Source organism: Crocuta crocuta, unplaced genomic scaffold, assembly GCF_008692635.1.
Source record: "Crocuta crocuta isolate KB4526 unplaced genomic scaffold, BGI_CrCroc_1.0 scaffold170, whole genome shotgun sequence".
Lineage (NCBI taxonomy): Eukaryota > Metazoa > Chordata > Mammalia > Carnivora > Hyaenidae > Crocuta > Crocuta crocuta.
In genome coordinates this window covers 7,297,493-7,310,450 of record NW_027527853.1, presented here as the reverse complement: position 1 = coordinate 7,310,450, position 12,958 = coordinate 7,297,493, and the positions used below count along the sequence as shown (strand labels likewise).

Genomic DNA, 12,958 nt, shown 5'->3' with positions numbered 1-12,958 from the left:
AAGTCTGTTTGTTAAAATTCCTCTCTCTGTCCCCTATTGTTTCTGTATGGCCCAGCAAATATTTGTTTACCAAACACTTCCTCTTTTTCATCTTCCTGTGAATGTCTTCCTTCCTTTTGAAATCCCTGCTCCTTAGCTCTGGATGACATATATGCCTCAGTTGCTTGACTGCCTGCGGAGCTCATATTCTCATGCTTAGATTTGATTTTCTCCTGTTCATCAGTCTCATGCCAATTTCTAAGACCAGCCAAAAGAATCTTGAAGGGTACAGGAAAGTTCATCCTCCCCAACAGGCCCTGAATGTAATCCCATGTATCCTTATGAGAGTGACACACAGAGGAGACAGAGAAGGTAGTGAGAACATGAAGGCAGAGATTGGACCAATGCAGCTGTAAGCCCAGGATACCTAGGGCTTATAGAAGCTGGAAGAAAGAAATGCAGTCTCCCCTAGAGCTTTAAGAGGCAATGCCACCCTGCTGACACCTTGATTTTGAATTTCTGGCCTCTGAAACTATGAGAGAATAAATTGCTGTTGTGCTAAGCCACCAAGTTTGTGACCATTTGCTGTGGCAGCCACAGGAAACTCGTATACTCCCCTTTTCTATTCATGGGTGTCACCCCCCAGTCTTCTCCATGCCTAACTACAATGCTGCATCTGCTTCCTGGGGAACTCAACCTGCAACATCATGATAGGATACAGTTAAACTGTATGATTAAGAAAAGTACATCAGAAGGGGACTTAGCCCAGTCTTGGGGAAGTGGGAGGGGATGGGAACAGCAAGGGCTTTAGGGTAGAAGCGACATCTCAAGTGGCCTGCAGGATGGGTAGCCAAATAAAGACATGCTACAGAGGGTGTAACATACTCACAGAACTAAAAAAAAAACCATACTCAGTTTGAGGGAAAGGATGATTTGTGTGAGGTAAGGGCAGTGAGGCAAGCAGAGGCCAGACCAAACTGGTTGAGAGTGGTTTTAGGTCTTTATGCTTAATTCTAAAAGGATTTTAAATGGAGGGTGGAATGATCAACATCTCATTAATAAAGATTTGGCTTTAAAAAATTGCCATAATACAACTATTTCTGAGAAAGACACAAAAATAAAACCTCCTCATGTATGGATGTCTTTGTATGAACAGTTGTAATGATCTGATCCTAAGAACATTTCCACTGGGGACATGGGGACATTCTGATGACCTCAGGGAACACTCTCTTCAAGGTCTGATAAGGACAGCCTTTTCTCAATCTTGATACAAAGTGCTATGCTAATGGAGTTTCAGGTCCCACCTTCCATCCAACCAGATGGACAACCCTCATCCCCTGTAAATAAACTCTCTGGAGCCGTCTTTTGGCCATGGCCTTCAGGACAAGAAGGATTTTCCACCCAGACAGCAGTGGAAGTGATGCAGAAAATGGCATAACCATCTGTAGCCCTGGACTCCTCCCTAGCGAGCCCAGGACTGTGCCCAGGACCGCACTGGGTGGTTATCTCCTGAGAGCAGCCGTGAGATGTGACCAGCCCCCTCGAGGGAGAGACATCAGCACCCACTCCAGGAAGGCCCAGCCTACACAGGAAATTGTTATCTTGCCTCCCTTGGGGAACAAAGAGGAAGCTTTGTTTGATGCAGACATCAAAAACGAGTGGCCTTAGGGCCACATCTGGTGTATTTTCTCTGGTCCTCCAGTGCTGCTGCTACTGGTTTGTAATTGAGCCAACATTCAAATATTAGAAGAGTTCACAGAACAGCTCAGACCTCTGGGCTCTCTGATCAAACCAGGACCCAGGCCTCAATGCACCTTCATTCCTGTGGTAGCCAGAATCCAGAGGGATGGTCGGTGGTCAGCGCCTCCGCAAGGGGACAAGCTTCCTTCCATCTACAGTGTTCCTCATCCTCTCGATTTTCTCCGCCGTGCAGAAGCCAAGTGTTTTGTTTTTCTAACACAAGTAGAAGAATTATTTATCTGTAGCCAGGGTCCCACCAGGAGTAGGAAAATGAATACTACATTGAGAGGGCCACAGCTTCTAGACAAGTGGGAAAGACTCTACGGTAGTTTTCCTCTTACACCAGCCAGTCTCATCCATTTAATTTATATGTCCTGATTTAAATGTTTTGTTTCGTTTGTATTGAAGTATAGTCAGTATACGGTATTACGTTAGTTTCAGGTGTACAACATAGTGACTCAACAATTCTATACATTACTCAATGCTCACCAAAGATGCATGTAGTCACAATCTGTCAGCAAAGTCCCTATGCTAGACTTTTCATCCCTCTGACTTATTTATTTTATAACTAAGTTTTCCTCTCTTAATCGCCTTCACCTATTTGCCCCCATCCTCCTCCCACACACACAACTACCAGTGTGTTCTCTGTATGTAACAGTCTGTTTCTGTTTTGTTTGTTCATTTGTTTTTTTCAATTTGTTTTCAGGGCCTCAGTCCTTCGCCCCTCCGGTCCAGCTCCTCTCTTCTGCCTGTAGCACACATCCTTGGCCTCGAGCTCAGACTCCAGGCCTTGCTTCCATCAGTGGCTGAGCATCTCTGCAGAGCATGACTGAGCCGTGGATACCACCAAGAAGACAGTGCCTGGGAACCCCAAACTTTGGGGAAGAAGCTACAGGCAGGAATGGGGGGGAGGGGGTAACTAGAGGAAGAACTTGGCAGAAAGGCTCTGGTTAAAAAAGAGATTGTTTTGTTGCACGTACCCCTTCCTTCCCCTTCCCTAACACACCCACGCACCCAGGGGAGACCAAGTCTCACTGTTAATGGTACCAGGACCTAGAAGTAGAGCCTGCATGTGTCTACTCTTCTCGGTTGTCAGTCACTGGGGGAGATGATCTATCTGGAGGAGCTCTGCACTGATAATCTCATGGGGGAGCGGATGATTTCCTCTCTCCTCTCCCCAGAGCTGGTCAGTGGCCGTGCTTTTGTGGTGGTGAAAAGCCCGGGTTCCTTTGCTAAGGAACTGTGTCTACAGGTGCATTGTGCTACAGGCTAGGGTGGGGCATGACGGGGTGTGGATGGGGAGCAGATCTCCCTAGCTGGGAGGAATATTTTATCACAGATACTATTTAGAATTGCCCTCACAATTTGATATTTGCTAATTGGGTTTGGCAACAAGGCTTTTTATTCCATGTTATTACTGCGGTTACGTTCTCTACAGAAAGGCCCCCTCTTATTGCCTGGATTCGGGCAGCACACCCATCCCCCATTGAGGTGCCACTGCTCCCTTCCCTCTGTTGTCTTTTAAGCTCTCAGGCCAGCCTAGACCCTATAGGGCTAATGCCATTAAACCAGGCCTCATTAACATGCTTGTCTTATCTGATTGAATCCTCCCAACAGCCCTGAGAGGTCTTGTAATCATGTTCCTTTTGGGGATGAGGGGCAACCGAAGCTTGCGGGGGGAGGGGTGGTGACTTTCAAGCGGTGAAGGTCCCCTGAATGCGTCCTTGCGCTGGACTGATCATTCGGCTTCTGTCTGGTCAGGCTCCCAGTCTTGCCTGCTTATGGACTGGCAGCTACACTTCCTGTTTCAGCCTCAGCTTCCCACTGGCATAATACTGGGGCACCTCTACTCTGACTCACACCTCCGTTTTTCTTCTCATCCAAGTCTGGAATTCTCCTTGTTTCCATTCAGCCACTAGATTTCCCCAGGAAGATCCTCCGCCTAATCCAATCTGGCCAGGAGGAGGTCCTTGTATCTTGGTGGGTTTGCTCATCTTCTATGAATAGGATTCGAGCAACATGGAAATGCTTGGAGGTCNAGAGACAAAGTAGGTAGAGATACAGGGAGAAACCTAGGGGTAACAGACCTGACTGGTAGCCCTTGCACGCTTATAAACATGGCTTCCACATACATTCCTGCCTGGAAAACCATTCTTTGCGTTAGCGTCTGCTTTTCTGACTGATGCTATTCAGGAATAGTTCCTTTGTTTTGCTACTTAAATATTCTGTCAGTGCTCCATCCAGCAATGCAATCCCTCCGCCTGCCCCCCACCTCGCCCCCGCAGCTTAGCAGGATAAAGAGGCACTCTTCCTTGGTTTTCTCCCTTGGTCTTAGACCCACAACCATAGGACACAGGCCTGGGCCCCTGCCATTCGGTGCACAGAGGACGGTCCAAGGGTACCAAGCGTGTCAGTGTTCTAATGTGAAAGAGCGAACTGGGATAAAGGTATATTTTAAACGAATGATTCCATTTAAGTACTACAAAATGGTTTTAGAAAAGGATTTTAATTTCATAAGTAATGCATATTCATTGAAGAAGAATTAGAAAATCTATTTATGCAAAAAGATAAAATCTCACCACACATACAGGGAGCCGTTGATAATCTCTGACTGCATATTCTCCAAGGCTTTTCCCATTAATATGATTATGTATGTTACATATGTGTTTTTATAACAAGCACAAGAGGTACATAGTTTTGTAAACTGCTTTTCTAAGGAACTGTTCATTATGGCTCTGGTATAGCTCATTCATTCTCCAGAAATACAGATTTCCCTATTACACTCTCTAACCTTTGGTAATTGAATGCATCCCTGAACAAGTGGCCATCAGGAGCAAGAATTAATCTTTTTTTAATTATGTTTCTGTCGTAATGTCTGCCTAGGTGCCATAAATATATTATCTCATTTCATCCTTATGTTAAGCTGATTTTACCACTCTCCAATAGCTAAAGACACCTGAGCTTAGAGTGGTTAGTTTACCCTCCCAAGGTCACACAGCTGGGAATTGGCAGGTCCACTCTAGTGACTGACATCAAAATCAAGTTCTTTCCAAACTTCAATCTGTCAATGAACTGAGCTTAACCCTGTACTGGTAGGAGAAATTGTAGCAATATCGATCCTGTGATGTAGAATGGAAAAGAAAGCACCCTCCATTACCATGGGGCCCATCGCCAGCAACTGGTGTGGATGTCTCTGAAGGAGCCCCACATGGAGCGTCAACCTCAGTCTTTGCTGATGAGCCTTCTCCTAAGCATAGCAGGGAAACTGAGGCAACTGAACAGGCCTATTAATAGGCAGAACCAGCTTTGCCCTGTTGGTTTAGAGAAAATTGACAGATGTCAGCATCATCAACTGGGGCTCTACTGACTAAAGTTGACTAGCAACTATATCAGCCCTAAGATGGGCACCAGGGAATCATGGGCAGGCACACTCAGGGTCTATTAAATTCAACTTCTCTTGTATTTCTTGCAAAAACTCACATAAAACAGGTAAATTTCCTGGTGGTCACCCAGGGACATTGGCTGACCACAATCTAAAAGGGCAGGACAAACAGTTACTCCATTTTAGGAATCTTCTTTGTTCAACGAATGAAACCCAAGAATGTATGTACCGACTTGCAGATTTTGGTATTTCTGTCATAAAGGGTGGAGGATTAGCACTCTATAACTTTACCCTCTACTTGCAGGGGGAGTAATTACTTGCTAGGATGACACTCATTCATTTCCTTCTATGCTACAGTCATAACTCTAAACTATGTTAACATCTTTGAAGAGAATTAATTAGCTCTTCTGTTGATACTTCTAAAGCGCTTTAATGCAGGTCTGGTTTTAACTCAGCCTTTCAAAGAATTTCCATGGTAGCCATTTAACAGATAACAGACTTTTCAGGAAATGCCCAATGCTTTGTAGTATCTGAAAGGAATCGTGTTTGATGGACATTTGTGCAATTAAGAAATATAATTACTCATTGATAAAAGTTGATGAAAAATCCCTTAAAAATGAAAAGTATGTCTTATAATTGATTTTTTTTTCTGGAGACAGAGAATAATGTCATGGCCAATTTCTTTAATTATAAGGAAACTTTAAAGTATAAGACAGTACTGAGTGCCAGGAAAATCACAAATTATTTAAAATCTCCTGAGTGAAATCCATTGTGTTTCCCGATGGCACATTCCTACATCTAACAGACATTTTCATTCCAGGACTTCTTCTTAGTTTATCCTTAAATCAGATTTATTGAAAGCCACTGGGCACCTGCTGTATGACAGGGTAATTTGTCAATCATTCATTTTAAATCTGCAAAACCAATTCCACACAACAGGTTGTAGTAAAGTAGCAAAAACATCCCCCACCCTAATTTCCAGGTGATAAAATAATAGTTTGGGAAAAATCAATTCACATGGTTAAAATCACACAACTATAAGGGTCAGAACTAGAATTTGAACCCAGGTCTTCAGCCTACAGCCAAGCACCTGCTTTGCTAAGGAGAGCTGGGGAAATGTCACCCGCTCCCATGCACACCCGTCTCCTCTCATCCTCGTACCTACAATAAGAGCACCGCTCATTCCAGGCCTGCTGCTGGAAGCAAAGTCTGCAGTACATTTTACCCCATAAGAGCAATCCTGATATAAGAAGCAAGTTTACAGAGGCACCACTGTGTGTCATTTGATCGGGATGAATAATATATGGATATCTGTATTTTTTAAAGCTTCCCCAGCCATTTTTTGGGTAGGAAGAAAGAGCTGAGAAACATGCTTAAAATCTATGAACCCAATTCCATTGGCCTCTCCTCACAACTCTCATTTTCTGCAAACCATCTTCACTTTGCCTTTGCTGCCTTGGGACCCATCCCTCATCATTAACGTGGAGCGGCCCTGGAAGAGACTGCCAGCTGCAGGATAGGACTGTGGCCAGTTTCCTTCCTGTCAGATCTCTTCAATGTCTTCTCACTGATTCAATATTTAGGTAAAAAAAAATTCGATGCTTTTTTGAAAGCCAAGACAGATCTGTAGGTGTAGCTGTGGAGGCAAAACACATCCGTATAATTGAAAGAACATGAGATGTCAACAGACCTTTCTTTAAACCCTTGTGACTTCATTTTGGCTAAGTAATGTATTCTCTCTGAATGTATAAAATAGGGCTAAATACAGATACCTTTTGGAGCTGTTGGGAGATCACGTATGGGCCTCAGATAAAACTGGTCCTCCTTTTGCCCTGCCTAGCCAGAGTGTCATACTCAGAGAAAACAGAAATCATCTCCAAAATACCTTGAAAAGCCATGTATGCATGTATAAAGGTACATCTGAGGTCTTTTTAAAGGTGACAGACATGGCCAACAAATGGCAATACACATCTGACTCAGCCATGGACTTGAAAGTTAGATTGCCAGCGTACAAATCCTGGCTCCGTCATTTCTTAGTTGCATGTCCTTGGATATGTTTGTAGATCCTGTCTCTGCCTCAGTCTGTTCATCTGTGAAATGAAAGTAACAATAGTATTTACCTCACAGGTCTAGAAACTACAAGAGATAGAACAGCCAAGATAGAGCAAATCTTTTCGAGGCTGGTTGCCTTGCTTCCTGGAGACCTATCTCGATTGTAAGTAGGCTGGACAGAGCTTGTGGAATCTAGATGCATGGTCTGTGTGTAACCCCTTCCTCCCTCCTATTTTCCTGACCACCGCCTTCACCTCCAACCCAACATCCAGTTCTGGTGGTCTTGAATTTTGGAGGTTCATCTTTTTGTACGGCTGAGGCCTAGAGTCTCAGGATTAAATGCATTACTAGATGTAAATAACAGCACCTGGGATATAGTCTAGAAAGTGCCATGGTGATTACCCTTAAAACCTATGACCCAAGGAAGTCCCCAAGGCCCCATATCGGGTGGCAGCTGCCCCAGTCTCTCATCTCTTTCTCTCCCTAACACTCCTGCCTCCCTGGCTGATGCCCTCCACCTGCCTCTCAAACATCTTTACATCCCCCACCCCCATAGGCTGAAGATCCTTCTCAGGTACTGTGGTGCACCCCTTTCTCTACTTCCTCATTTCTTTACCAACATTCCCCAGCCTGTATTCCTGTCAGCCTCACAGATGTTGTCAAGGGCCTGGAGAGGCACACACACACACACACACACACACACACACTCTATTATACTATTATATATATAATATATATTATACTACACTATAATATATAGTATTATATATATAGTATATATACATACTATAATATATAGTATATACTATAATATATTATAGTATAGTATATATTATTATTAATATAATTATTATATTATGTAGTATATTATAATATATATTATATTATATATTATATATAGTATATTATAGTATATTATATAGTATATTATATAGTATATAATATATAATATAATATTATAAATATATATATTATTTTTGGTGTGTGGCACCTAGTGGGCACTCCGTAACTTTGAGTTCCCTTCGCTCTTTAATATTAGTTACAGAACAACAAAGGCAAAGTGACCTATCTCAGATGTTCATGGCAAGTCTGATGCCACCAATCTCTTCAACATCCCCAGTGTGTTCATATACCTACCTGATGATCTGTGTTCTGAAAACCAGAAACACAAACACACGTAGGCTCGGGGCCATGTGCAGTCTGAGGGTCTAGGGTTGTGCTGTTGAGTGCAGCAGCCCCTGACCACGTGAGCCCATTTCAGTTGCAATAATTAAAATTAATAAAGGTAAAAATTCAGCTCCTCAGGCACATTAGCTACATTTCAAGTGCCCAACTGCCGGATCCAACGAGCGGCTATTACATGGGGCAGCACGGGCATGAAGCTCTCGGATGCGACAGAAAGTTCTAGTGGATGGCACTGGTCTCTAGAGAGATAAAGCAGAGCATGTCAGCCCTTTCGGAGCCTCCAGGGCTTGGTTGGAGAAGCTGAGCTTCCAAATGTCCAAGACTGTTGCAACCGGCCATCAGGGCAGAGGCAGGAACAGGGGTCAGGATGGTGGGAAAGAGACAGAAGACAGACTCAAGGTCTGCATCTAAATCCTGCAGGCTCTCGTCTGCCTAAGGTCAAGATAGGTTTCCAAGAAACAAGGCAGCGTGCCTCAAAAAGATTCATTCTACCTCAACCAGCCTAGCTCTTGGGGCTGAACCTCTTGGGATAGGGACTCTGAGATTATTTCTTGCCTTTTCAAGTGAAGCAGATGCTGGGAGCAATTATCAGGACATTTCAAAGAGAAAAATGTCTGAAATAAATTATCAGTAAGGTTAATGCAACAAGTAAGCTTTCTGCCCTGAATTATCCAGATTATTGCTTTGATTCTTATGCGACACAGTCCGAGAATTTGTTGCTTGTGACTTCTTCCTGCTGTGAAGTGAGAACCACAGGAGACGAGGAGGGCCTGTCAGTAAGAAGGATGTGCTGGCAAACACGGTCTGGCCAGTGGCAGAGTACGCTGAACGGGATCTTGATTATCAACTGCTTCTTTAGAAGTTCTCAGGGCTGCCAAAAGGGATTCTCAAAGGCATCCTGCCTTTCCAGGCACCCCCGCCTATGGGCCTTTCTTCGCCACTGTCTCTGGAAGGTTTCAACATGCAGTGTTGACCAAATGGGATTTCTAGCCTTTTTGACAAGGTATTTTTATTTCCCCCCCATCTCTCTCTTTTTTTTCTCTTTTTTAATGTTTATTTATTTACTTTGAGAGAGAGAGAGAGAGAGGAAGATCACTCGAGCAAGGGAGTGGCAGAGAGAGGAAGAGAGAGAAGCCAAGAAGGCTCCACACTGTCAGTGCAGGGCCTGATGCAGGACTTCATCTTGCAAACCATGACATCACAGGCTGAGCTGAGATCAGAAGTCGGACGCTCAACCAGCTTAGCCACCCCAGCGCCCTATGAGGTATTTTTATTCAAAAACTTCTACTCTGGAAGGATGTGAGCTCATGCTCAGTGGGCATGGATGACATATCAGGGCACTTCTAAGTTGGGATAGCAGCTGTCCAAAGTAGTCAATTATGTGTCTGAGGAAGGACAAGGAGGGTATGTACTGCCCCAACCTCCAGGCCCCGCTGTGAGTGTACAAAGCAAGCCAGCAGCCTCATTGGCACCTGGCAGCTTAGGGAGACTTCTGAAGCCCCCTGCCTCAGTTTCCCTACTTTTTCTATCACTTTTCCTACTGCCCCACAACACCACACACAGAGACACATCCTGACGCTTACACAGTATGTGAGGACTTCTTTAGAAAAAAGAGTAAAAGGTTGTGAACACAAATTAGGTAGAAAAAGAATATTATTTAGACTTTGAATTCCAAGAATCCTAGAAATTCAGTGCCTTTCCTCAGAGATCTCTTCAGGCAATTTACCAGAAATGCTTACATGGAATTGCTTCCTAATGGCAACCAGGCCCTTCCTCTCTACCTAGAACATTCTGGTTGTTGCCTGCAACAACCAGTACTCACAGGAGCCATGCAGGTGAGGGTCTCTGAAGTTCAAACTTTATTAGCTTCACAGAAAATCCACCTCTGGGTGTAGTTCATAGGATGGTGGATGGGGTTGTATGGTGAGCCCAAATATTGTAGCTCTCCATTTTTTTTTCTTTCACAAATAAGAAAATCTCCCCAGAAAAGTAGTTTCCCTACTCTCCCAAAGCTTTTAACATGAGGAATAAGAACTGGGTCTCCTGCTTCTCAGCCTGTGCTCTGGCCTCTAAACCACTTTGATAAGAGGACGCATCGTGAAGTGGACAGAGTCTGAGCTTGGAGTCAGAAGACCCGAGTTACAAATCCCCGACGTGAGTCTTCCTAGAAGCAATATCTTGGGCAAATCACACAGCTTCTCCAAACCTTCGTTTCTTCGTCTCTTGGGCTTATTGTGTGCATTAAGTGAAATAATTGCAATGTATAAAACGTGGTCAGTGCTTAGTAAACGTCGATTGACTTACTGTCGCTAATGTCATTTCTTGGACTATGCCTTGCCACAGGAGGGTGTGTGTTTACAGCAAGAAAATGTGAAATTAAATGGCATAACTAACATTTCTTAAATTGCTTTTTGCAAGTGTAAACGAAGAGGAACACACATTCTCATATCATTTTTACAACTCAAGCAACCCAGGTGTTGGGTTCCCAGAGTAAAAACTGGTTATAAAATTAGCTCTGACCACGTAGTAAAATAAATTACAGAAGCAATTTACAATTAATAGAGTCTCCACTCTGCTCTTGGTCTCTTCATGGCTAGTTTAATGCATTTAAAAATATGAATTCAAACCAATACTTAAAATACAGGGTATCGATTCTATTTCCTATTTTACCTCGTGACAAAAGAGATTTCATGCTGTCATATACACATTCAAGCAGAAAGCCATTTTGCTTTTTCCATTTGTTTTCATTACTTTTTTTCTATATTTGTTCTTTGACACTGTTTGTATTGAAGCCAGGGTTTGCCTTCTTTTCACTTTATCTCTCCATGGCAACAGATAGATTGCAATGCCACACACAAAAATGCAGAATTACAGCCTCGCTGGCAGATCAGGCAGAAAGAACTGTATACAGTGTAACCAGTAATGGAAACTCAGGAGAGTTAATGAATAAGCCAAATCTTTCTTTTTCAGATAGAATAGAAATCACAATTCCTTTTTATATCTTCTCTTTCCTCCCTAGGAAAGATCCCTAGTAGGCACTCAATAAATATTTGTAGAATGAATGACTGATTGACTATCACTGTTTCCTTTTCCAAGCATTTGCTCGTCATCTGATTAGTGATGTAGTCGAGAGATTGTGACTGTAATTATTGTAAGGTATTGAATGTCTTCCTTCCACAGTGCACTGTAGAGAATACTTGACACACACGAGTTCATTACGTCATTACTACAGCCCCATGAAGTGGTCATTATCATCTCCTTTTGCAGATGAAGAACCAGAGGCTCAGACAGGTTAAGTGCCACGTTCACAGCCAGAAAGTGGAGGAATGGAGATTTGCTCCTTTCAAGTCCTTCTGATGCTAGAGCTTGGCTTCTTAGCCTCTCTGCTGGCTTGAGCATCCAGAATTTTGCTAAGAGATCAGTGTCAGTTCTATAGACCTATTTCTTCCATAAGCTATTGCTCCCACCTGTATTTTAAAGGGGGTACATGTCCTCATCTCTGATGTGTACCTTGTGCTTTTTCAGAGGTTTCTGACAGTGGCTCTGTATTACAATTCCAGTTTCCTTCCGTGCCTAGGATTTGTTCAATACGGACACCTGAATTCATCTGAAAATAGATACAAACCCTCTTTCTTTTTTTTTTTAATTTTTTAAATATTTTTTATTTATTTCTAGGAGAGAGAGAGAGAGAGAGAGACAGCGTGAGCAGGGGAGGGTCAGAGAGAGAGGGAGTCACAGACTGAAACAGGCTCCAGGCTCTGAGCTGGCAGTCAGCACAGAGCCCGACGCGGGGCTCGAACCCACGAACCACGAGATCATGACCTAAGCGAAAGTCGGACGCTTAACTGACTAAGCCACCCAGGCGCCCCAGCCCTCTTTCTTTATACTGTTTGCTATAGTCCTTCCAGCATCAATTCCACATTCTTTTTCTACTATTACTCTCTTTGATGATTCATTGTTAGGAGCCATATTTGCTCTTCTTCAATATCGACTCCAAAGTCCTGTTGGGTTTTTTCTCTGCACCCTCATTCAGACCTGTTCTTTCTTTTCCAGTTTTGCAGTCTCTCTCAGATCAAGACACTTGCTTGACACCCCTAAATTACTGCAGCCGTCTCCTGAACATTCTCCTTTAAGATCTCTATCCCATTCAGTCTCCTAAAGCATTTGGGATTCTTATGTTTAAGAATTTACTGCAATTAACCAGAAATGCTTACCTAAAAATGCTCCTCAAAAGTCTGGCTGTCCTGGGCTTCCTGGTGCCCTCCTTAAGTAAGGCTTCCCTTTGGCTTGGTGCCCTAGCAGTTTGTTTTATAACGTAGAGCAAGGCACCCAAGTAAGATTGTAGGTGAACAAGGACCAGGTCATCCTTTGTGGAAAAATGAGCCACTTCCCAGGCAGATCAAATTTAATAAAAAGATCAAGTTTAATTATAATAATATAGAAGTTATGGATCTGAAAATAGATTCTCTTCAAATATCCATATGTAAGCACCTCTTGAAAAATCTTCCCATTTCCCTAGAAATACAAATGCTCCAGGTTGAAGATCACTGGGACCACAGGATACTTGAAGTTTTTTCCAATGGTAAGGTTCCATATGATTTGAATTTAAGCTTTTATCTG

General features: G+C 43.2%; 1 pseudogene; it reads right to left on the bottom strand.

Annotated features, from left to right (window-relative positions):
- Positions 1-1,836: 1,836 nt before the first annotated feature.
- Positions 1,837-12,958, bottom strand: part of LOC144245042 (ADP-ribose pyrophosphatase, mitochondrial-like) — a 40,091-nt pseudogene continuing 28,969 nt past the window's right edge.